Below are 25772 nucleotides of genomic sequence, written 5' to 3'. Positions count from 1 at the left end.
TCAGAAATACCTGCATTTTCCCCTGAATTTCATCATAAAAACCCTGGAAAGCTGACAGATAGAATAAAAAAAAAATCCTTTAAGCTATCAAAAAAACTATTCTCTTTCACACATTTTTTTTTTTTTAAATTTTAAAGACATTGATCAAACTCCTCTGCTTTGTTGCTGATCAGAAGCCAGATGCACAGCAGAGCTGATTGGGAGTTGTTGCTGATTATTTTTAGAAACAAATGTTTCAGCACTTCGGACAATACCCACTGTCAATTTAGTAGAAATTATTCAAAAACTCATGGCAGAAAATGGCTCTGCCTGATTCGCAGGGCTACTTATTAGCCAGAAATGCAAGGAGGAGAGAGAATTCTGTTACTGTTGATTCAGAATAAAAAGTTGTGGATGTGGAACAGGAACGATTTAAGGAAGATCTTTAAGTTAATTTAGGTTTTATATGAAACAGAAATGGCTGTGTGGGAGGGAGGGAAATAGAAAATTATGATTTGATGCAGGGAGTCGGTCCCACGACAACAGATCAGCAGTATTTGAAAGACAGATGCTCAACACTCAGACAAGACTATAAACCACACAAAAGGAATTTTTAAAAAACCAAACAAACCCCACCAAAAACAAACAAGTGAAACAAAACCCCCAAAAACAAACCAAACCTCTCAAGCCCCCAAAAACAAAAAAAAAAAAAACAACCAAGGAAAATAAAAGAACAACTAAAAAGAGTTTGCTTGAAACCATGTTCTTCCATCACCTGCAAACAACCCAACTATATGAATTAAGGAGTGAACAACCACAGTGCAAGAAGCAGAACTCCCATTTCCCCTGCTTAACTTTGCAGAAACCTATTTGAAAAAATGATGGCTTTCTTTGTGATGTCAGTCGCTTTGCAGTAGATCAGTCAGCCTGCCAGACAGGCAGTGTGTGCTGCTGTGTGTAACCCCAGGCAGCAGCTCAGCCCCACGCAGCTCCTCGGCCACTCCCCCTCCAGCAGCACCAGGATGAGAACTGGTAAAGGTAAAAGCTGCAAAACTCCTGGGTTGAGATGAAGATAGTTTAGCTGGGAGAGCAAAGCAAAAGAAGGAATCCATTCAGTGCTTCCCGTGGTTGGGCAGGTGTTCAGCCATCCCCAGGAGGGCAGGGCCCCAGCACACAGAATGGTGGCTGGGGGAGACAAACACCATCACTCCAAATGTCCTCCCTTCCTCCTTCTTCCTTTCTGTCACAGGGTCTGGAACATCCCTGTGGTCAGTGGGGGTCACCTGTCCTGGCTGTGTCTCCTCACCACCTCCTGTGCACCCCTAGATCCCTCCCCAGCCTAGAAGTAAGAAAAGCACGAAGGGCCTTGGCTCATTGTGAGCCCCAGTCAGCAATGACAAAAACATCTCTGTATTATCAACCCTGTGTTCAGCATGAATCCAAAACACAGCCCCATACCAGACAGTGTGAAAAAAATTAACTCTAGCCCAGCCAAAACCAGCAGACACACAATATTGACTCACTTGAGTCAGCTTTTCTCTTATGTACAAATGTTTGGGAAAAACCTCTCGCTTTTCCATTTGCTGATGCAGTCAATTACCCAGCAGTGTTCTCCATTTCATGACAGACAGAATGAGCTCATTTCTTGGAGCTGCAGTCAGTACACACTGAAAAGCAAACTATCTGTGGGGAGTTCATGATACTTGAAATGCAAAATGGTACAAGCTGAACTTTACCCAGTTGATAATAATATGATTTTTCAAGCAGTAGCTTCAAAGCAAAAGTGGTATGTCAAGAAAAGAAGAAGGTCACCACCATCAAACTGTCAAATATTTAAGCTTGTATTAGAACTAAACTCATGCCACTAGTATTTGTGTTTTAATTAATATAGAAATTGATCTTATGCTTATGTGCATTGTAATATATGCAACTTGGAAACTACACAGCAACTGCTATTTTCTTATGCATAACAATAATGTTTTCTGTGATGATGATCTCTATAGATTGGAGACTTTAAATAAAAGGAAGGAAAAAAAATACTACTTCCAAAAATACATTTCATTCAAAAGAAATTTAGCAATTAACTTCTTGGGCAACTTCAAACAGTCCTGAATCTAACCTGTGAATTTTTTCACAGCTTATGTGACTGAATATCTACTCCACATATAAAAATCCACATCTGCTTGATTAAATTAGACTGTCAGTCTCCAAAAGTAAAGACAAGGCCAAATGGCCCAAAGTTATACAAACCATCTCCAGCAGGAGGTTGAAAATTGGGCCCTATACCTACTCTGTAATTCAAATTATAGAGTTTAAGCTCTCAAACAGGAAGACATGCAGAGAATTTATATTATAATTGCAATTGCTACTTAGAGATAAGCAGTAAATGTTCCCATAATACTTTACCTTTAGAAAGTCAGACACTTAACCGAATGTCACTCCAGTAAGCTGACCTTGGGAATCTTCCTGTCCTATCATGCATTCTACAAACCACTACAAGCATTTATTAAGGGACAGATTTGCTCACATTGATCTCAGTTCTTTCCATGAACTAATCCATCTGTTAAACGCTGAAATGAAGGAACACACATCTATGGGACCAAAGGCTTCAACAAGGGCTTTTTTTTCCATGTGGAAGCAAAAAGGTAAGGGCTGAAGCTGAGAAAATACCTGTACTGCTGGAGCTATAATACTTTGTCTTGCTAACATGGAACAGCAGCAGTGAAGGAATGTTTGCAATGGAAATACCATAGACAGGTCAAGAGACTCACCATGCCTTGGCTGAGCAGGAAAATGGACAGCATGTACTGTTCTAGACAGTGCTGATGTGCTAAGGAAGAGCAGGGAGGAACTGCAGTCTTTTTCCTCCTCCTGCATCTGTATTTTAAACAGCCTGAAAAAACCACTGAAAACTTTTCCAGTTCCCTGCTCATTTTAGGTAGAGGCATAAAGATGAAATTTGGGGTTTAGCTTTCATAGTACTTTTGCTCTCCCTTCTAGGCCTTGGAAACTTTCTCCTGGGCATTACTAAGCTGGCTATGATGTCAAACAGCACAATGTATATACCATGTACTCTGAAGAGAAATAAAGAGAAACACTAAAGCTTTATACATCATTTGCAATGTGCCACAGCACTTCAGTGAAGATAAAATATCCAGTATTCTTGCAGAAGGCCTTAAAAATAGAAAAACAGTCTTGTGATTGTGAAAGCTAGGAATATAGTTAATTACAATAGTACATCAGAAGCTGAACTAACAAGCATAAGCATGATAAACCACATACAGTCCTGTGATTTTCCAAATTTATAAATAGCGCCAATATTTTTCAGAAATAGAAGGCAGATCTCAATGCTGAAGGTGCCAATCTCTTCAGTGTTATCTCGACCCATCTATCTACTTTTGGTTAACACACAAGGATCAGCATGCTTCAAGGCACACTCAATATCTATGAATTTACAGAAGGAATAAACCAGCTCTATGTGTAGAAAATTTATTTGGGATTTCCTATCAGTTTTGCAGGAAATTGTTCTGCAAGCAGAAGAGACAAGGAAGCATAATTTTCTTTGGATTTCTGTCCTTTAATACCCTAAACTCGTGCAGCTACCAGCACATCCCAGAGTTAGCCCAGACATGTGTATGCACTTCTGTCAAACAGTGTAAAAAACATGTACTGTGCTAATTCAGGCTTTTTTTTTTTCTCCACCAGCAAACTTTCCCAAAAGAGATGACTGGCTTCTTCTTGGGGGGCACCTGCTCTCAGTGATGCTTTAATTGTCACAGGAATGAAAATTGTATCTAATGGTCTCATAGTATTGAGCAATCCAGCAGATGGTTTCAGAAGCATGAAAAAATATTTTAATGATTTCTTGTACGCAGTAAAATCTATGTTAACAATTGCTGAAAAGAATGTAAATCTCTCTTAATTTCTGCATAAAGGGAAAGATCATTCCCTCAGGAAAAAAAAAATACCTCACCATAAAAATTTATCCAATTACTCACAGAACTTTCCAACCAAGACATTTTAATAAGACATCCTTTTAATCCCTGCCCATTTGATAAGACATTTGGTCGTTTATTATACCAGCAGTGCACAATTCATTTTTTGTAACACAGCAATAATAAATAACACAAATTAAACAGCCAAATCTCATAGCCTCCAGTGAAACAATATTTGGAATATAATTACATGCAGTACACATTTTGAAAAGGATGTAGACTCAGTTTCAAATTTAACAAAATGTGACCAGGAAATAAGTATCTGGAACTTCACCACAGTGTTTGTTTGACCCTTTTCAGCCTTGAAATTTACTATTTGCCAAATGTCCTTTCAGCTTATAAGAGTGTTAAGGCTCCTCTAGTCCTCTGTAAAGAATTAACTGCTCCATGAAGAAATGCTTTTAGAATTTTGCTGATTTAATTTATGCTGTAACTTATTTTAGTTACTCAAAACTTTATTCTCTCTGGGTAAAGTTTCCAAAGATTTTAAACATCTTTGTGAAACAAATGTCAGTTTTTCATGCTTTAAATAGAGGTAGCTCAAAAGAAATGTGAGAGGAGATGACTTGGAAACAAGGTATTTATTCCCTGTCTTCTCTATGAACTGGCTCTTTCTTCTTTTAGCAATACAAGCAGTGCCAGCTTCTCTAGCCACATGCTTTCTGCCCTTATATACATTAAAAACACTGACAGATCAGGTATGGATAGCTTTTGTCTAATTTACTGAAATCCTTTCTGGCTTTGAAGGAGAAGTGAGTCAAAACCACATGAATTTAATCATAAATATGACTGAATGAACTTAGGCTAGGCCATAATTCAGTTGTGCAATGCTTAAACTCTACTACAGAACCCATGCAGCATCTGATTTTAAAGGTTTAAAACGTTAGAAATTAAAGAGTTTCTAATCACCTTATCTAAAATAGTAGTATCTCAAGAGAGACAAAGATCATGCTTTCATCATGCAGCCACTGTCTATTTTTGTCTGCAGACACCGTGCTAATATGCACATCGTATTATTAACAGCAAATCCAATGAAATAGAAATTCCCATGGACTTCATGCTAAATAACTATAAAATGTATGTATAAATACGCTCAAAGTATCAAATACTTAAACTGCATCAAATACTTAAACTGTATCCTTTACTGCTCTATACTGGTAATTTTCATGGATTAAGATGGTTAGATTAAGATATATTTCTGTAGAATGACAGGGCCTTGCTCTGAACTGAACCAGTCCACATTTTTAAATTAAATTATATCCTGATGGCTAGATTGTCCAGTGAGAACATTTTTTTAAAGGATACATTTAATTATTTTCACCCAGGTCTAGAACTACCTACCTCAGAAAAATAGGTTTACTGTGAAAAATAAATCTTCAAGACAAACAAACTTCCTGAAATTCCATGAGAAACTACCTTGGACAGTACTGGCTAAGAGAAGAAATACACTGGCCAGAAAGGCTCTGTGAAGTCTGTGCTTTAGAGACATGGATTCAGTGGTAAAAAACAGGATTTAAACAGTCTCTGCAAAAGAGAATTAATCTAATTTCTCACTGTGGAATAGGACTTAGAAGTATTTTACTCTACTTCTAAAATACAGCAAAAGTATTTTGATTTCATGAGAACTGAGTAAATTATTTCATTTACACTGACAAAATAAGTGATGAAAGCTGTATAGGCATGTAGAAGAGCACTGCAATGTTTGTTTTCTACATCTCCATGTTTGCACTCACAGTATGTACCTCATGCCATAACAATATTGTTGCTATTATGTAATATAACTGTCTGATAACAGACAGTTATTAAAATAACCAATCCAACTAGAAATTAAATCTCAAAATGACAGAGCATTGTCTGTAATTACAACACAGTTCTACTTCCACCCACGTCAGGCAGAGCTGCCCAAGTACCCTAATGTAGCAGTTAGTCTTTATTAATTGTATCTTAATGAGGATTCCTAGGAACAATTCAATATTGAAAATCAGACTATAATCAAATGGTACATTATCTTAAATCAGCCTAAAATGAACAGTAAATGCCAAGTGATGAATTCAAGAGTAAGCCGCCTGTAGTGGCAGGTAATGTGTCCCAGTTACTTGTAAAACCAAATGCCACTGCTCTATAATAAGCCAACTTCTGTAAAAATACTACCACAGCAACCATCAAGATGGAACTTAAATAAAATGGAATAACATTTGTGTCTTATCACTCTGACTACAAGTTATAGTAACTGCATCAGAAAATTAAAAGTGATAACCACCTCCTCACTACAGGAAAGTTCTGGGACATGGCCTACATCCCAAAAAAGGCAGTTTCCTAACAACTCGTGGGCAGGAATTTGTTGTGCTTTGGGGGATGCTGTCCCCAGCCCTGCTGGAAAAAGCAGCTACTTGATGCAGATGTGCAAAACAAACTAGAACCTGGAAATTCCTTTGCAAAGGAGGAGCTGTGAGACGAAGGATGAGAGATACTTGGGCTTATTTACAAGCCAGAACAGCACCTTGCTCAAGCAGGCACTGAGCTCAGTAGGACCTGAAGGGCTCCCACAGCTTAAGACAGCAACAAACAGCACCTGTGACTTGAAGATTTTGCCATCTAAATCAGGGCATCAGGGGACACACAGAGAACTAAGTTCTAGGAAGTTGGTAAAAGAAATATTCAAGAAGGATCTATTTTTACAAAAGCAAGTAGTAGCTTAAAAGAGACTTACACCATTAAAAAAAAACTTATGCAAGGTGGAATAATAGATAATTGAATTTCCTCCTCTTTTTTTCAAGATTGCAGGTTCCTTGATCTACTCAAATTTTTCCCTCTTCTGGACCCTTGGTCTACTCTAATTTTTTCCTCTTCTGGACCTTCAAAACCAAACTCTAACAGAAGTATAAGTAGAATTAGACAATTCAGATGCACAAACAAGATACATTGGATAAATTTGGTTTAGATTAGATACACAAGAGTTAATAGGGCTAACCAGTATTACCTGAAATCAAGGTTGGAGAAGGTAAACTACATAAGCCATGCACTGTTATGACTTCTGAGAACCAAGTTCAGAATTTTTTTTTCAGTTAAATTAGGCACAAAATGAGCAAGATTAGAGTCTGACTTGTCTTATGCAGGCACTGCTTATCTCTCTTTGACTACCATCCCTAGCAAGAGAATGGAATTGGCTGGAGCCACTGCCCCAAATAAAATAATCACTTTTAAAAGATTAAAGAAGCCATTAACATGGATTGACTTTGTCCCAGCAGAAAAGAGCAATGCAATCTGTTCAGTGCTGGTGATCTGGCAAGGACAAATCAAAGTAGTCTGACACCCAAGCAGAAAGACAGGGACTCACAGATGCTGAGTGCAGTGTCCAACCTCACAAGGACTTCTGAAGTGACAGTGGTTCCAAAGGAAAAATTCTATATTCAACACATGGATACAGCTGCTTCTCCATGATCAAAATGGATACTTATACAATTCTCAGCAAGAATCCCAAAGGTTTTACTAATACCATACTTAATCCTCAAAAGCTTAAATTAAATCCAGCATGCACACAGGAGGGTGGAGCTTGGAAAAAACATATGCATCAGCTATAGAGAGAAATGATGAGCTCAGCAATAGTTCAAGAGCCTTGAGACAGTCTGAAACACCAAGTCCCATTTCTGAAAGGAAGAGACAAAGAATCTGTGTTCAAGCAGAGACAGACATGGAAACTATGCTCAAGCAGAGACCTCTGGCAGTCAGAGACAAAAAAAAAAAACAAAACAACAACAAGAAAACCAAACAAAAAAGAACCCACAAGAAAACAACACAAAACCAAAACAAATAAAAACAATAACAACAAAACAATGTGTCCCCAAAACAACACAGGAACTAGATAAATTAATGCTTGAAAGTAGGAAAGAAAGATTTGTGAATTCTAACTTTGCTTTTTTGCTTCACCACACATGAACCAGTCTGTCTATACATATTTGGTATGAAGCTTTCTTGAAAGTAAACATTTTTCAGAAGATTCAAAACTGTCACATCTGTAGACACACAATTGCTTAGGCCTGGGTGCAGTATGTGGGAACCCTCTGCCCGGAAGCTTGACCTGACACATCCATAAAAGGTACTGAGATGATGTGAAAACTGAGATAACACAGAAGTGGGAGGCTGGGAAAAACTGAAGAAATGAAGGCAAGAAAGAAGGCAAGACATGAGACAGAATTAGCACCATGAGAAGGAGGGAGAAGGGCAATGCTTCTATAACAAACTATGTTTCATTACTCCCTATTGCTATTGAGAAAGTTCTTTGCAGTGAATTTCAAACCTAAGGTTAAGCTTCAAAATTAGAAACAAATCCATTAAATGAAGACACTAGGGCAGATAATGTCCCTACTGCAGTGCTATGGACTGGCACTGTACTCCTGGGACTCCTACACAAACACAGCGAACAATGACTGAAAACTTAATCTATAGTCATGCAGAATTAATCTCTATGAGTATTAGTATGAGGTATTTTAGAAGGCATTTAGCAACTTAAAATTAAAAATACAGTTCACATGTATTTAATTTTAGGATAATGTTCAAGACAGATGTTGTGGTTCCAAATCAAAGCTACAGACCACAGTTTCTCATATTTTCATGCATACATGGTAGAGAGTAATTATTTTCAGCTCCATTCAATTTGCTGCCTTAAATTGCTGAAGGTCCCCCCAAGCATTTTTGTGGACCTCATGAAGCAGGGGAGGCAAAAGCAGTAGGGAAGAACTTCTCAATCCAGCACTGCTGCCAAGGAAGTGTTATGTATAACATACTTCCAGGGAAGAGAGATTTCTGTGAAAACAGTTTGGTTTGAGCAATATAGCAACATTGAGAAGCTCTTACAGCAAAAGCAGGGACAAAATCTGACTCACCATGATAGGTTCTGCTTGCAACAGTCTCCCTTCTCTCCTGCATGCCCTACCTCATTTTGGTGAAGCAAACAAGGCAGGCACCCACAGCAGCAAACCCACCTTCTCCCTGGAGAAAGGGCAGAGAAGTCACAAGGAAAAGGCACTCAGAGCAGTATCAGCTACACAGCAGCTGTTCAGCAAACACTGTTCTGTTCACTGCCCTGACCAAGGGGGTCACTCTGGGCATTTCTGTTCAAGCCTCACAATGGGTTACACCACCTTACTACAGAATAAACAGCTAAGAAATACAAAAGCAAAGAACAAACAGCTTCTGCAGTGACACATCAACTGCAGCATCAGTTTAACATGGCAATGATATGGATGGTTTTAGGAATTTATGCAGTATGCAAGCTTTAGGAAGCACATATAAAGGTTCATTTCATGAGTAACAATGCATCATCCATCAGCTCTGTGTAGCCCACAGGCAATAGGCATGCTGGTAGCCTGGTAAACAAATTTTAGTTGGTTTCTTTAGTTGGCTACACTTAATTGTTGTCACCAAGAAAGCAAATTAAAATTTTTGTTTTCTTCACCTCATCCCTATGTTCAGCTTTCCAAAATAACTACCTGGCAGATGCTGATGTGAGGGATGGAGGGGATGTTTATAGCTACTCACAGGAATGAGGTAGGTAGGCCCCTTCTTCTGTTTCTAATATATTTGCCTCTTTAGGAAGGCAGGGGGCAACTGTCCAGCTGATTTACTTCTGATTTTGAATCTCTGCAGTATCATGTACCTATGAGGATGGAGAGAACAGCAGAACAAGTTTTACTGTTTTATTCCAAAAGTCACTCTACTTTACTGTTCTGCATCCATTTCTCATACCCACTACACACTCTGACCCTGGGATACTTTTCTGTACCACTATTATGGAAAAAATAATTCTATGCTTTCTACATCAGATGGCAGCTTCTCAGGAACCCAGCCCCCTTCCTGTTTGGCTTAGATAAACAGGAAACACACCTCAAAATCCATTTAGAGGGCTAGCTTTCTACCAGTTTGACCAGTTCTGTCCATGGCAGAACTGAGTAAAATATTCCTGTAGATCCAATATAATTAGTCTGTTTCTACTTATGAAAAATTTACCTGCAGATTGAAAACGACTCATTTTGTTAAAAAAAAAAAAAAAGTAATATGGTCTAAAAAAATCAGTAACCCCAAAACCAACAAGCACTGCAGACTGATCTAAAAGAATCCTCAATATTAATTAGATTAACCATGAAGCATAGACCCAGGTGGTTTAATGAGCTTTATCTCAAGTGTTTTGCATCCTGACTGGGTATGTTGTAGTTTATATAGCTTTGATCTGCTTGACCTGCTAAGAGAGCAAAAATGACCTGCACATACTCTTCTTTTAAGCCTGTTTAGCAATACTGTGACCAAATAACATTTGACACTGATTACATATTGCTTCTCTATTAGTCTAGGCATCATTCATCAAAGTCTTAAAACATAATCTGAAGTTTTTGGGGCTTTCATTCTTATAATTTTTGAATGTTAAGAATATGAATTGTGAATTTGCACAATTTTTTCAAGTGATATCCCTACTAGTTACACTTTCTCCTTTATTAAAAAGAAAATCCAACCCACTTTTTTTTTTATTTTCCCTTTCCACTCTCTTAGCTGTGTTTTTTCCAAGTATATGCTGTTGCACAAATTGATTTCAACATAACACACCTTTGCTGGACATTTTTAAAGCCCTTAGACACTACGTGGTCCACATGCTGAGTTGAGCTCATGTCAGCCACCTAGAGTACTAAGTTCACTATTCTGTGGAACTGCACTGAAAGGAAGAACAGCCATGGTAATCTGACCAGAAAGAACTAAACAGTCTCCATATTCATACACAGAGTATTTCCAAGTAGTGGTGGTGGTGGTGATAAAACCAACATATTGAAGATTTAGAAAATGAAGATACAATTCCATGCTGTTGAGAACTTACATGTACATTTTAACGAATTTTGACTGAATTTCACATGCAACATTTTACTGACATTTTTTATTAAAGATAACACATCTTTATTTCTTAGCATTATATGAAACAATCCAAAATGCCAAATTTAGACATTTTAAAGAGATTGTCTGGATAGTTTTTTCACTCTTGCCAAAGTCTTTATTTCAAACTTCTAGACTGAAACATTACCCAAACTTCAGCTCAGTTCCCTGTAGTGTTTTTATTGTTATGTGCAGATTATACAAGTACACACAATTATGCCAAATTTCTCATAGATAAAAAATGGTGCTCAAAATCTGTGAGTTCATCTGATACCTTTGCAACAGCAGCATTTCTTTCACACACTCATTACAGCCACACCCACAAATCATTGAGAGCAAGTGGTGCATCACTAATGCTGCTGTGCTGTCCTGGTGCCCCCTCATCCTGCCCAGCTGCTGCACACTCACAACACTCAGAAACAGCACACATGGAAGGACTTCTCAGTGGCACTGTCCATCAGAGTGCCCCTTGGTCTCTCTGAAGGCCCAATAAAAACAGCTGCTCTAATTGCAGAAGTTAAAAGATAGCCAGAACAAATATCACTTTAGATAGAAAAAAACTGAAGGAAAAAAATAATACATAGGGGGTTGCAGAGAAGAGTCTCTTGTGGTTTCTCTGCCTCCTGTTAACACCATCCCTGGATGTTTGCTTGTATCCACTAGGTAATAAAGCAGAGTTAGGCAAATGAGAGAAAGAATATTTGTGTCATTCTAATTGGGTTTAATTCCTATGACAGCACAAATAATGGGCATGGAGATACAAAATGTGTCTTTCAACGAAGAGGCTGGAGCAAAAGCCACAGCTTCTTACAAGTGTGAACTACAGATTTAAATGAAATTCTAATTGCCAATACAAGCAATGAATTTGACCTCAGTCAAATTCAATTCTACATTCAGCTATTTGATGATTCATCCAGAATGAAAGAAAAACAAATGGCACTAGAGTCAAACTGAAACAATCACAAGAAAATTTTTCTGGAAAGAACATGAAAATTTACAGTAATTTCCAATAAAGGTTATTAATACTTTCAAAATTCAGACTGGGTCTTGTTTATGGCATAACCAAAATGTGACAATCTCTGATGCCTTCTGAAGGTTTTGGTGACAGAAGCAGTATCACCAAGATGCTGGGACACTTTCTGTACAGTCCCTTTAGCTCCCAGAGCTTATGTGTCAGCATCTGTAGTAACAGCATGAAGTCACAGCAAATGTTTGACTGATCAAAAGCTAGAGACACTTTTTCACAAGGGAAAACTCTCTTTTTAATTAAGACCTTACACACAGTTCTTTATCACAAAAAGCAAAGGCACTTTTCCAGGCCCATGCTAGAAAGATACCAAATCTCAGCTGTCAAGCTGATCAATTATCTACATTCATCATCTGAAGTAAGATAGGTGCAATCTGAACTGAACCAACAATGGATGTTATCCCCAGTCTCCACCTATCTGCCTTACAGCACTTCCCCAGCAAAAGTAGTCTGCACTGACTCAAAGGTGATGCTAAACCCCAGAAGGCCTGAACAGGTGGATTCCTCTTCCTTCTTCTTTGGGCCACCTGGTGACACCTGCTCTGCTGATTGAGAGGTCTGTAGACATGACTGAGAAATAAGTACAAAACCATAAAGCTTGTTTTTGCCTCCCCAATATTGTGAACATCTACACTTTATTAAACATATTCATATTTTAAAAACACTATTAAATAAGTAGCTCTTTTTTTTCCCTAGCCACTGAAAACTCAGAATTCTCAATTAAATGAGAATGACAAGTGCTTTATTCATTCATTCATTCCTAGGTGGCAGAAAATTAATGACTTTTGGCATGTATATTCCTAATTTCTGATAATTTCTAGTTAACTTATCTGCCCTAAATTTCTGAGAAAAAGCTATTTCTGAATCTTACACACATGCAATCCCCCCAAGAGTAACTGAAAGCCAACAGCAAAGCAAGTTACAGGCATAAAGACACTTCAGTGGTGGGCTGCAGTAGGAAAACCTATTGCTAGAGAGGTGCACAAACTTTAGCAATTCAGTGGAGTGCACTGCTGCTAACAGCTACCCCTTCTGCAAGAATACAAAAAGCAAACAATTGAAGTTTGCTCCCTTACACTCTGCACCAACCACCCAGTTTGAATGACTTCACAGGAAAGCACAGGCATAGCTTCACCCTTCCTGACATTTTTACAACATTTCATCAACTTCATAGGGACAACTCCACCTTTACCAATAATAAATACAATTTCACTTAAAAAAGAACCATATTTTATGAACTGCAAAGCCACTTCTGGATACAAAACCTGACAAGCTCCCAACCCAAAACTAGATCACATGGTACACACAGAGTCTTAGAGACTCACAGCATAAAGTGCAATCTCCTATTGATTTTAGCTTCATCTTGTGAGACCCATTTTCCTTTAAATCCTATTTCACCTAATAAAGCCATTTGCCAGTTACCTTCTCCTGATAATGCTAAACAAACCCCACTGACTTAGAGGATACTGAGAGCTTCCTGTAAAAACTGGGAACCTGCTACTGGCTTTATATAATCACAGAACCATTGTTGCTCCTCAGTCAGCTTCTTGGAACTGGGGAGAAGAAGGAGGGACAATGGCCTGGCTCCCTACCATGGTACAGCTGAGCCATGGGGAGGGCAGGGGGCTGCTCTTTGAGGTGGTCCATCTGTGCCCATCTAGGATTCTTCCAGCAGCTCCTCAGGGGTGAGACATAGGCAGGAGGAAGAATGGCACATCAAAGACACCAAAACAAGCACAAATCTGTGCTTTCCTCACTAATTGCTTCTACACCATGAAAAGCCAGCAGAGTCAGCCTGACCTCTGTGCAAGAGAACGCAATTAAGGAAAAAGAAAAATGACTAAGGGAAATTCTCCTACGATCTAATGAGGGGTGTGTGTGAGAGAAGATATTTTGAACCACAGGCAATAACTCTTCTATCACTCAAAATAGGTACCTATGGCCCAGATGTCAATGAAGGTTCTCCAAAAAACAATTACTCCAAATCTCTTTTTAGAGGAAAAGCAAATAGAATTAAACCATCTTTCTTGTTTTTCAGAGATGCTCTAAGTGGAAAACATGATGATTATATGATGAGCTGTCACTCGGCTACAGCCCACTCAGTTCTATTACTGCTTGCTCCAGCTACTTTAACATTCAGTCATCTCAGTTACCTTTTATACTCATGGCACACAGGAATTGTCAAATGCCCCTTACAACACAAGGCAATCCTTGCCCTCAGAGTCTAAGCTGATTTTGATCTCTTTTTGCTTTACTGGAATTTTACTGCATTGTGAAAAAGAGCAGGAGCCCTGTCTCCATATCATTTGAATTCCTGCACCATGCAGATTTTTCTCTGCCCTTCCTTTTGCTCTCTAGAAGACCGAGGTTACAGAGTATAGTGCACTGTTTGCATATCAAAAGCAATAGCACTTTACATTAAAAAAACGAAAAGCAGGCACTTTCCTGGTTTCGGTGACCAAGAGCTCAAGATTTCCTTCCTCTACACTTGTGACTTCGAATTCAGGTGTAACTCAGGTCCATCAAGACTGGTTCAGATAAATATTTTAAAACTTAATAAGCTTCCCCACTACCAGTGTTACCTGATACTTTTTTGCCAGAGACATTTTCTTTCCAGACCCTCTTCTTCTGGAGCAGTTAAAGACTTCACTGTCTTACCTGAAAGAACAAATGAGAAACATGCAAATAAGTTCAAAGATCATAAAGAAACAACTCTTATTTATCTGAAGTAATATGTAACTTGTTTGAATGCTACATAATGCTACCTCATTTACTGGGAGGTTTCAGTATCTTCTTCCAGCTGGCCTCCCTGGGCTCAGGTGTGTCAGATTTTATTGTTAAAAGAAGCAGGATGACTCTGTACTCTACCTTGCACCATCTAATGAAAGAACTCATACACAAAATACTATTCCAGGTTGCTGTAGCCTCATGCTGCGGTAGCAGCCTTGCCCTAAGTTTCTACATGGAGGTGCCTTTTCTGAAGCAAAATGTCCAACCCTGGTGCTAACAGACACGAGTTGTTAGTGCAGAACAATGAACACACCCTGAACTCTGAGTTGTGACCTTCATCAAGTCCACGACACCCAGCCTTGACACTTTATTGTTGCACCAGTTTTTCTCAGCAGGAGGCAGAATTGATCCAAGCACAAGCCATGTTACCTGCTGAATTTGACATGTCCCCAATTGTATCACCCCTAACCTTTATATCCTTGATCAGATCAACTGCTATTGACCTAAAGCCACCATCCACCCCCCAGAAAGCAGATGGGCAGATGAATACAATAATACAAAGATATTCACAGTTCTGTTTCTGAAAAAAACCCTTCCTGCATCTTAATAGGGATGTTTAGCCTAGTGCCTGGCATGTCACAGACAGGTGAGACTAAAGATACGAGCCATGGTGTCCTCGTGAGGGACAATAATTGGCTATCTCTGTGTTGGTCCTCTGCCCTTTTTACTGATGGTCACCTACAGTACACAGGTGAGTGCACAAAGGCTCCAAAACAGGTAAGAAAAATATGCAATCATGTCCCCTCTCCCCCTAACATGACTGTGAGATGTCACATCAATTTTAATGACTTCCTTGCCTAGAAACGCACCTGGCCACCCACGCACATAGACAGAGCGATGAGGCGGGAACAGAGAATGAATGACTCAGAGAAATCCCAGCTGTTTACACCACAGCGTCTCACTACTCCCAACACCAACTGCAGTGGGGGGTGTTCGAGCTGTCCTTGACCCTGCCAAACCCCTCTTCCACTACTTTTCACCATTAGAAACGTTGATGCGTTTCCAAGTCCTGCCATGAATGCATTACCAATTTCATGAGGAAGATCCATCTGCTTCAGATGGTTTAAAAGAAAAATAGGCAATTGTCATGCTCAGGAGAATCATGCTATAGTGTGACTGCACTGATTACACATTCCTTTGACCTGTTTATCATTCACTACTCACCTAAAACCCCTGTGAATCCTCAGAGATATCTGATCTGTTTCCCTATATGTCTTCAATTAGAGTCAGATCATTTAAAGAAGCTGCACTGGATCAGAAACAAGATCAGCATTTAAAATCATTCTCAGCAAATGTCCTTCCACTTTACTTTTTACTTAAAGCACACAGCATAATCCAAGTTCATTAAACACAACATGTAAGTGTTTATGAGTACATTGTTTTTGCATAGGGATCTTTATCCCCTTTTCTTTTAAAAAAATGTTTCCAAATTCTCACACACATTTCTGCACTAATGCTCTGTGTGTGCCTCACATGAAGCCAGTCCTGTCAGGACCATGTTTGAAGAGAGAAGGATCAGAACAGTGGATGCATGAAGACACCATTGCCATCACTCTTTAACCCTTACAGGACTACCACTCACCTGAAATGCCTTTTATTGCCCTTTCAGCAAGAAAAGGGAGAACCTCCTACAAGTGCAAGTTTGCCTTGGCTGCTGAAGACACATCTTATGATGAATAGTTCTCTTACATGGTTGTCAAAGCAGAGAGTGAATTTGCTAATTATTTGGAGAAAACGACACTCATCTTTCTACAAGGACTCGGTTTTGTGGGTTCTAGATCAGTGCTGATTCTTCCAAGACCCTGAAAAGCTGACATGCTGCACATCAGGTGTTCAGGAACCCAGGTTCCCCAGGCTGACTGCACCTGTCTGGTTGCAGACAAGTGCAGAAAAGCAGCCATGTTTCAGTACACTAGTCCTGCTCTCTGGCAGTCTACACCAAACACTGATGAAAGAAAAGGATTTTCCTATAAAACTGCATAAACCAGTAAGAGATAAAAGGCACACAGGACATAAATAAGTACAGCCACCTGGCAAAGACCAATGTGATCTAAGGTAGGTTGGAAAACTGCTGGCAGATTAACAAAAATAATCACATTCAAACCAAGGCTGACTGGATGCATGAGTTTGGAATGAGAATTTTTCACAGCTCTATTTCCCCAGAAGCATGGAGAAGAAACTTAAAATCTCAATTCTAACAACATATACAAACCTCTTAAAAATATCCTAATTCAGCTGTCAAATCTGTCTTTTATGTCCAGCACTATCTTCAGTGCAGTCCTGCCTTTCTGCCTGCCTGATGTATTCAGAGGTTGTTGCTGGAGTCCCTTCCTCTTGTCTGTCCTATTTAACTAATGCAATTCAAGAGAATGAAATAAACTATTTCTGCAACAGCAGGAAGGCACATAGTGAACTGCGGAATACCAAATCTACCAATTCACTTTATTCAGTGGATACAAATTTTACCCATAATACTTCTCTGTAACTGACTGACACTAAAACAGAACAAATAATTCAGTAATCACACCTGCACCCAGAACAGTCTGTCTTGTTCAGAACTGAGGTCATCCAGAGAGGGGAATTTGCTGTGCAGCTGCTGTACTTTACATAAACACAGAGCTTCCATGGAAATTTGAATGCTTGCTTCTCACCCCTCCTCCCTTTTTTTTAAAATATAATTTTCCTATATCCTTTGGAAAACTAAATTTTATGGGCAGATGTGAATTTTTTTCCTAATATGAGAGGAAAATACATCACAAAATTGTTTTCTCTTTTACACAACAGAATTGTCTGATGATTTTAGTATGATATTAACATAAAGTCCTTACATATTTTTATATCATAAGAAACAAAATTTTGAATTGCTTAACTCTACTTTTTCAAAAGTAGGCAACACAGAGCTTTAAAAGAGAAATGCCCAACGTTTTAGATTAAGTGTTTCAAGCTGATGTTTTATGTTTACATGGTTATAGAGTTCCACTGGCAAAATGACCCAGGATGCACTCACTTCTTCACAATGCTAGGTTTTGCTCCAAAAATCACCCTACTCCACATTTTGTATTATGCTAAATAAAATAGTGACGATTATTTCTCATGTGCTAAATGAATATTATTTTCACAACACCCTTCATAGTTCCCTTTTGTTAAGGGTATTCTCCAGTACATGTCTTCTCAGTCCCTGTGAAAACCAAATTCTAAACATTTCTCAAATGGTAAAGTATGAAATTCACATGTGATGTACAGAATAACCAACTTTACACTGATAGCTACCATTTAACAAAGACAGTAAAGAGTTCTGCAGCACAACTACACATTTACTAAACCCCAGGATAAGTTCATTACAATATCTATGTGTCTGTGTATCAATAACCTACATCAAAACATATTTAAGCTCTCATTTTGCAAATAGCTTGGTAAGGGTGCAGAACCTTATTTACCCATGTTCCTGAAACAAACTGCAAAGGCAGCTGTTTCAATCCTGGCCAGTCTAGGTGTTCTAACTGAGCCCAAGTCCCCCACTGCAGCAAGCTGGGAACTCTGCTTCAATCAGCATTCTTACTAGGACCCATTCAAATTCTTATATATATTGGTAGAATAAGCAGGAAGTTCAACAACAAAAAAAGGAAGTATATTTGCATATTTCAATGCATTAAAATAATGCAGGACTTCCATTCTTCTCTATTCAAGTTCCTGTGTAAGTGTAAAAGATGAAGCAGCACAATTTTCCATTTCAACCAGGGACTCTTAGAAATGGCATCAAAGGACAAAAATATGTCCCTGCAATCCAGCTGAATGTCATGTAGTCAACTGTTATAAAAGGTACTTACTAAAATGAGTGGCACAATCACCATTCCTTCAATAACAAAGAATCCTCTCTGAAGCTAAAAAAATTACAACATGGTTGTTTTGCACTTTTACTAAGAGTTCTTGCATTACATCAGCATTTGCATCAAAGCTGGTAGTGCAAAGAGGAGAGCAAAGCCCATTTTATGAACTGATGTAATCAAGCCTAGCGTCTCTCTGGGTTTTTTTTGTTCCTATGGTGGCAATGACATCAGCCTACTCTGCCTATTCAGTAGTGGAGAGCAATGACAGTTCTTCACCTCTGCTCACACATTTCTCTATTTTCCTCCTGCTTGTACATCCTGACACATTAAGAGCCACTTGCATTTCAGTGGGAAACAAAACAACACTCGCCTCAAATCCCTCCCTCACTCTTTTCCTCAACGCTACCAGCAGTCGAGGACAACATCAAAACTTGTCGAGAAAGTGGAAAGAGGAGAAAGAGAAAAACCTCAGGCACATCTCAACACTGCAAAGGGGCCATGAATTTCCAGTGGGATCCCACAGTGTTGAAGCAATAGCCTTATGCCAGATGCAGCAGGCACTGCGGCTCACAGTGACCCTGCAACAACTCTGCTTCTCCAAATCACTTTCCACACCTGCAACATCACACCGATTATACTAATCTTAAAAAGAACTTAGCATCAGCTGAGGAGAAGTCAATTTATTTGCCGTGGACATAATCCAGCCTTGGAATTCCCCATCTAATTAATTCTCTCATCTGAGACACAACATCTAGGCCAGAATACAGAAAAGAAAATATATTTATATATGGAAAGTACTGTAAAGCTTAGTGACAAATGTGATCTGTTACTAAAGCCTACCAGCAAGAACACTGTACATTTTGTAAATTTTCCTAACGAGAATTTTCTTGGATCTGCTCTGCTGTGCAGCACACAAACATGTATCTGCACACTATCAAAACTCATTGAAAAAGATGAAAAAATATCCACTATCAAACCAACCAACCTATTAACCAAACAATCCCCCAACCTCCATTTCTTCCATCTTTTAAACTACTAGAAGAAACTAATAAATATAATTTTTTTTTTAAGTTAGGTTTTTTGCAAGGTTTAAGGAAGACAGCATTATGGAACACCTAATGCAAGCCTGCAATAAATGTAATTAAATACCACATTAGAGAGTTGTGTACGTAAAATTATCACAAATTTCTTATGTTATTCCCTTCATATATTCTTCAGCTAAAGTCAGAGAAATTATTTCCATATTTTCCATTAGAAATGTAGACAGTAATAAAAATATGATTCTCTGTAGATGATCTGCCTACTTCAATCCCTAGAACTGATTTTTATTTCCCAACTGTCCTACCAATTAATAAAAACGAACACAGTCCCCCCACATGTGCTATAATTTATGAGCAGCTTACCAAGTAACATACAAAGAAATGAGCAAATATTTTTATAAATAGAACTCAAATGCACTAGAATGAAGGCATTATAAGTATAAAAAATAAAAGTGAGTTTTTATGAACAGAAAATGCTATGTACACATTAAAATGTATATAGATATGACATGTTTATAGAAACTATATGCAACATATAGGTAGATTATATCTATACTGCATCTATGTTGTCTATATGCCTGTGTATTATTGATATATTTATACAGATAGAAATATGCATACTTTTATCTCTAAATAATATAGATCTCTTCACTAACATCACTACCACCAATTTTTTTCCCATTTGGGAGAAGCTATCAATTTAAAACAAAGAACTTGATACATATTTATCCCTAACCCTATCATAAGCTATGCAGTTAGAGCCTAAATTATTTCTTTAATATTCTTTTTAGTAGCAGCTGACAGATATCTGATAACATAGAAATGTAACATTGCATTTAATTTCTCCACAGGCTGATTTCATGGAGCCCTATATGTTTTAGCAGAAGAAAGACATTCCACATTTTTACAGTGGGGGATGGGAAATGTTTACAAAAAATTGCCCTTGCTTTAATAATTTCTATCAAAAATTAAGAAACATTAATTTTAAAACATATGCTAAATAGTACTTCATTGTTGGTTCATTGGCTTGCTTGTCTCTTTTTTCTTTATTTGTGTGCTAAGGCACCATGTGTGGCAGAAACCAGTATGAAATTTTCTAGAGGACATTCCAATTATCCCCTTAAACTTAACATCTATGTATTCTTGCCCCTCTAGGAGAAAGAAGATAAATTACAACAGAAGACAAATAGCTCTTTCTAGTGTCATATCCCATACATGAAGCAGTATACAACAAAATGCAACGAGAAAGAATTACAATAATCCCTAAAATGATTGCAAGGTGATTATGTTCCATTTCACTTCCCAAGCCTTCCAGAAGGATTGATTTTGTGCCTTTATTTATCCTGATAAACTCTTCAGAGGGTTTTCCCCAGACAGGACACCCACACGGTGACAGAGGTGGAAATGACAAAAGGCAGAGCCTGTACCAGCCACTGCCTCCCCCACTCCCTGCAGTGGGGCAGGTGAACCTGTCACATGTCCCCGTGGCATGGGACAAGGTAACACTGCCAGGTGCCTGGAGCTCCAGCCCACTCGGCTTTGTTCCTTTGCCACTTGCATCCAAAGCGTGTGTAATTACCATCAGGGGAACCAGCCATTTACAGAAGCACTTTCGAATCACCTGAGACTATACACATGAAGTCTGTCAAAAAACTAAAGGCAACATTTCAAAATACACTCACTTGCTGTAGTGTTAGACAAAGTAAAGAGCTCTGAACTGCAGCACAAAGGTCAAAGTAGAGAACAAAATCCTCGGTAGAACTACAGATCAAAATGATTCAACACAGTGACAAGATGTAAGTAACATGTAATTTAAGGAAGCTCAATTTTTCAGCATAACAACTTGGCCAATAGCAGAAATCCATCAGAAACTAAACTATGATGGTTACTATTACCTCTAAAGGTAAATACTTAAGCTCTTTTTGCACTTGTTTTTTAGATTGTATTTTGTCTGAAATGCATATTGTGAGCAAGACAGTTGGAGAATGATGAATTATGGGTTTAGAAAGAACATACAGTGCAATATAAAACCTCTATTGCCTCATAATATAGATAATACTGTAGCCTATTTAAAAAAAAAAAAAAAAAAAGGATCTTTACCCTGACTGCAAGTGACTGAATACTGCTCAAGAATAAAACATTTCAAAGTTTGACCTGGCAAAGTGTCATCAACACTACCTTTCATTGAAAGAAAAAGAATCCTTTGGTTAGTTAAAAGACTAAAACTTTTGTCAGCTGGCTAAGAAAGAATCACATATACAGCAACTTAAATAGAATTTGTAAACCTCAGCAAAATATGCCATTCTTCCAGAAAACATCAAGATGTTCCATAGTGATACTGGTAGAACATCTTTTCATATGAATAAAACAGAAATGCATCCAGTGTGCATGCAGGCCGACATTCAATAGAAAGATTGTCATCCTGCAGAAGTAAAAACCTATTCAAGTCATGAACAGAACTTGCCTACCTGAATCTGCAACTGAGCAGCTGTGTCACTGACTGGAAGGACACAGGAGAAAGCCAGCCCCAGTTTTAGCAGTCAGAAAATACAATGGGGGTTACAGCTGGAAGGGAACTGAGCAATAGGCTGGAGACAAAACAGTGCAACTGATCATAAACAGAGTTTCAAGTACTACAGAGTTCTAGCATTATTATACTAAATTGCAAAAAGAGAGGGCATTGCTGTTTTAAAAAAATTTCCACGTAACAAAACTGTAGCAGTGCCTGGCAAAATGAGCCATGATCTTCAACAAGGTACATCTGTGACGTAAGTTAATTGGAATATTTCCTGCTGAGACACAAACTGAAACAGAAAAACCCACTGTAAGAGGAGAGTGAGATGCCTAATACAGAAGATGAGAAAACAAAATCTCTTTGTCATCTTTCACTCTCTTTTCAGACACTCATCTACAAAGATGTCAAACAGATAATATGCCAAGGCAGCAACACAGCAGGAAAGGGATACTGCATCCTAACCTGCTCTGTAACTCTGCCTTACATGTGGGGCATCCTATGGATTGAATTACAGTTCAAACTTCAAATGGAACAGAAAAGCTTTTCACGTGCTACATAAAACAATAAACTAATTAACACTCAAGCAGACGTGAGGACACACAAGATCATCATTGCAATAACATTTACAAAAGTCATAAATAGCTTCAGCAAAGAACCAGATGAGATATATTTTGAATAGGGTAGCCACATTATCCTGATGCTCAGGGCAGACCAAGAAAAAAAAAACCCTAGAACAGGGATCCCAAATTGTCCTCACAATCTGCACTGTGCTTTTCCAGATAAAAGGTTTCTAGATTAACATGCACAGTTCTCCATCTCTAAATCATAGCTCTGCAATTACTCATGTAACAGGGTAAAGACTGGCTTGGTCCATGTGCTGCCTACTGCAGTGTGGTCCCTTCCCCACCCCCTTTATCTCTACTTAGGTTCTCCAGAAGCTGATGCACTGGAAATTGAATATGGGAAGAAAGCTTTAATTACGTCTTACATTGCCATTTATGATTTTCTGTCAGAAAACAAACCGAGTATTTAGGTCAGATGGGATGTCAAGTTCTCTGTCTTAGGCAAGCTGGATTTCTCTGCCATGTGCAAATCTCTCCTTCTGCACACTCATGGTACATCTGAGCTGAACACACATCTAGGATTTCTCTGCATCTCTAGAGGAATTGTGACTCCAACTGAATGTCCCATGGCTTGATTAGAGTCACTACAGGAATCCCCAGGCAATCCTCCAAAGGCCTCACAAAGCCTCCACACAAGTTCCAGACACAGAAACCCACAGAAGGCCAAAGAACAAATCACTGGAGCAGCGCAGAGCGCCCTTCTTTGTTAGAGGCTGAACTTGCTAAGAACTGGTCATTCTGACCCTGCTTTCAGGAGGGAAGAATTATCATTCTAGGGATATCAGAATCTTCAGAATACAGATGAAAAAATTCACTATATTAAAATGCTGATTTATTTGTTTTAATTTCCCTAAAATTTAGAAGTTTTTGCGTGTGTTTACCAAGAGAAGAAAATAAAACCACTTTTTCTCTATAGCTTCATCCTCAAAAATAAATAATGCAAGGCTGCAAATATTCTCCAGACCCTTTGGAAATTCTCACTCTACCCAAATGCTATTTTACTGCTGAAGCAGGCATTGACCAATATTCCAAGACAGAGTGAGCTCCCTATTCAGATTATCCCTATCTCCTTTATAAAAACATTTCCCAATCACAGGAAGGCAATTCTTGTGGGAGAAGGGAGAAAGCCCTACCATCTTTCATGAGGGATTTGTTATCTAGATCAGCTTAAGGGTGTACATCTGTGTACCACAGAATTTATGAATACTGTCAACGCCACAGTAACAACAAAATTCTGCTTCTGTAACTGCATGTTCCATCTGAGACATCAAAAAGAAACCATAATTTCAATTCTATGACCTTCTTATAGGGACAAAACAAACATCATAAATAATACTAACTAAAGACACTGAACCACTGACTCCCTGTCTTGTGACTTGAACTGAGGGGTGTTATCTAAGGAATAAATATTAAAGAGATGTTTTGGGAGAAACTGAACTAAACTGCAACCAGTTCTTCCCTAAAATACTTTAATGTCTCCAGAGGACCAAGAAAATAACTTTTAAACTATAACCTGAAACAAGATTTTTGCTGAATTTGTGCAAATTCTTATGGACTTCCAGAGGAGCTGTTTAAAAAGGGCTTTTACAACCCACCCTGGAAAATGCACCCTTCATGGTTTTGTCTACATTTGCTGTCTCAGTTTGCTTTCCCAACAAAGGTTTGCAAATTATTTCCAAACAAAATAGCAAAGAACTGTCTGGGAGCTCAATGAAGACATTTGTCCCTGAATGAATGAAGAAAGCAAAGAGTAATAACACAGAAATTTGTACTTGGAGAGGGCCAGGATTGACTCCATTGGTAATCCTGTCCCCCATGGACACGCATATTCCAGATACAGAGACAACTGGAGCCAAATGGAACAGCTTTGCACACCCAAAATCTACCTGAGCAATGCTCCCCTTGACCTTGCAGGCCCTCGTCAGACTCAGCTGAGGGCTGTAAGCACTCCCATCCAAAAATGCTGCAGTGCTACCTGACTTGGACAGGTCACGGTGAGCAGGTTACTGAAAATTGCAGATAATGTGCAATTCACTGGCTGATTGTAAGCACATAAGGTTTGTTATGGAAGAGTCTTGCCGGAGTGAGGTTTTCAGCAATGACCACTGCTGAACCCTTGAACTAGTGTAGAAAATCAGATAATTAGTAAAATGTAGATACTCCCTCTCTTTAGATATAGATATATACCTTAAAACATTCTTTACATCTTACATTATTTTCTCAAAATTTCAGTCTAGATTTCTTAAATTCAATTTAAAACAATGTTTATTTATTGCAACCTATTTTAGAACTAATACAATATTGTATGAAAAAAAGGTCAAAAGATTTTTAGGAAATCTTTAAGATGAGCACTTGATGCTGTTCCATGGATCAGAAAACCACCAATATCTGCTGAGTGCTGCTCACAGTTAACTGGAATTTTCCCCTATTATTCTATCCATGCAGTGTGCCAGTGGACAGATGGCAGCAAGGTACAAAATACGTAATGGACACAGATCAGCTGCATGACAGGGAACTTGTATATTTTTCCAGTGTATCCACATTTATGTCAAGAATGAGCTCTTTGAAAAAGCAAGTATATTTACAAGCATGTATAAATAAAAGAAGCATGTATTAGCATATTCCCATATAGTTTCATAAAAAATGTTTTTTCATACACAGAAGGGGAAGGAATTTTTCCTCTTTCTTGGTTTTCTTCAATTGCAGCCAAAATTTGCCACATTGAAAAAGGAAGGTGAAACATGAAAGTAGAGAAGCATTCATACAATGCTGTGCAAAAATGAGGAAGAAAAGGGGCCAACAATCACAGAGCTGCACACACCAGAAGGTTGTCCTGCAAGAACCTTACAGTGGTCACAGGCTTTTATGCCCATGGGCTGCTTGAAGGGCAGTAGCTCGTGATTTACAACATGAACAAACTCCTGCCATAAGACACTTCCTCTGAAAAGAACATCCACAAATTTCCTTACTCATCCAGTTAGGCACACGGAATGACGTGTACACGGAGAAAGCTTTTGCCTTAAATTTTCCATTAAATGAATGACCACAGGAATGCTAAGTT

At 38.5% G+C, this 25772-nt stretch overlaps 1 protein-coding gene across 14 annotated transcripts in view; it reads right to left on the bottom strand.

Moving 5' to 3' along the window:
• The window catches only part of OTUD7A (OTU deubiquitinase 7A), a 142324-nt gene that overhangs the window by 58065 nt on the left and 58487 nt on the right, over positions 1-25772 (bottom strand). For 8 of the 14 annotated variants that reach the window (XM_085588657.1, XM_085588659.1, XM_021554172.3 and 5 more), the window contains 3 exons: positions 14499-14574; positions 9513-9630; positions 8858-8963 (listed from right to left, as the gene is read on the bottom strand). The gene's annotated coding sequence lies outside the window, so the exon portion shown is untranslated. The remainder of the gene's footprint in view (positions 1-8857; positions 8964-9512; positions 9631-14498; positions 14575-25772) is intronic. The other 6 variants (XM_085588662.1, XM_021554173.4, XM_085588664.1 and 3 more) reach the window with 2 other exon arrangements.

The sequence above is a fragment of the Lonchura striata genome, chromosome 10 (genome assembly GCF_050655825.1).
Source record: "Lonchura striata isolate lonStrDom1 chromosome 10, ASM5065582v1, whole genome shotgun sequence".
Classification (NCBI taxonomy): Eukaryota; Metazoa; Chordata; class Aves; order Passeriformes; family Estrildidae; genus Lonchura; species Lonchura striata.
Note: the sequence above shows the minus strand (reverse complement) of the source record. Positions and strands in the feature narration are given on the sequence as shown.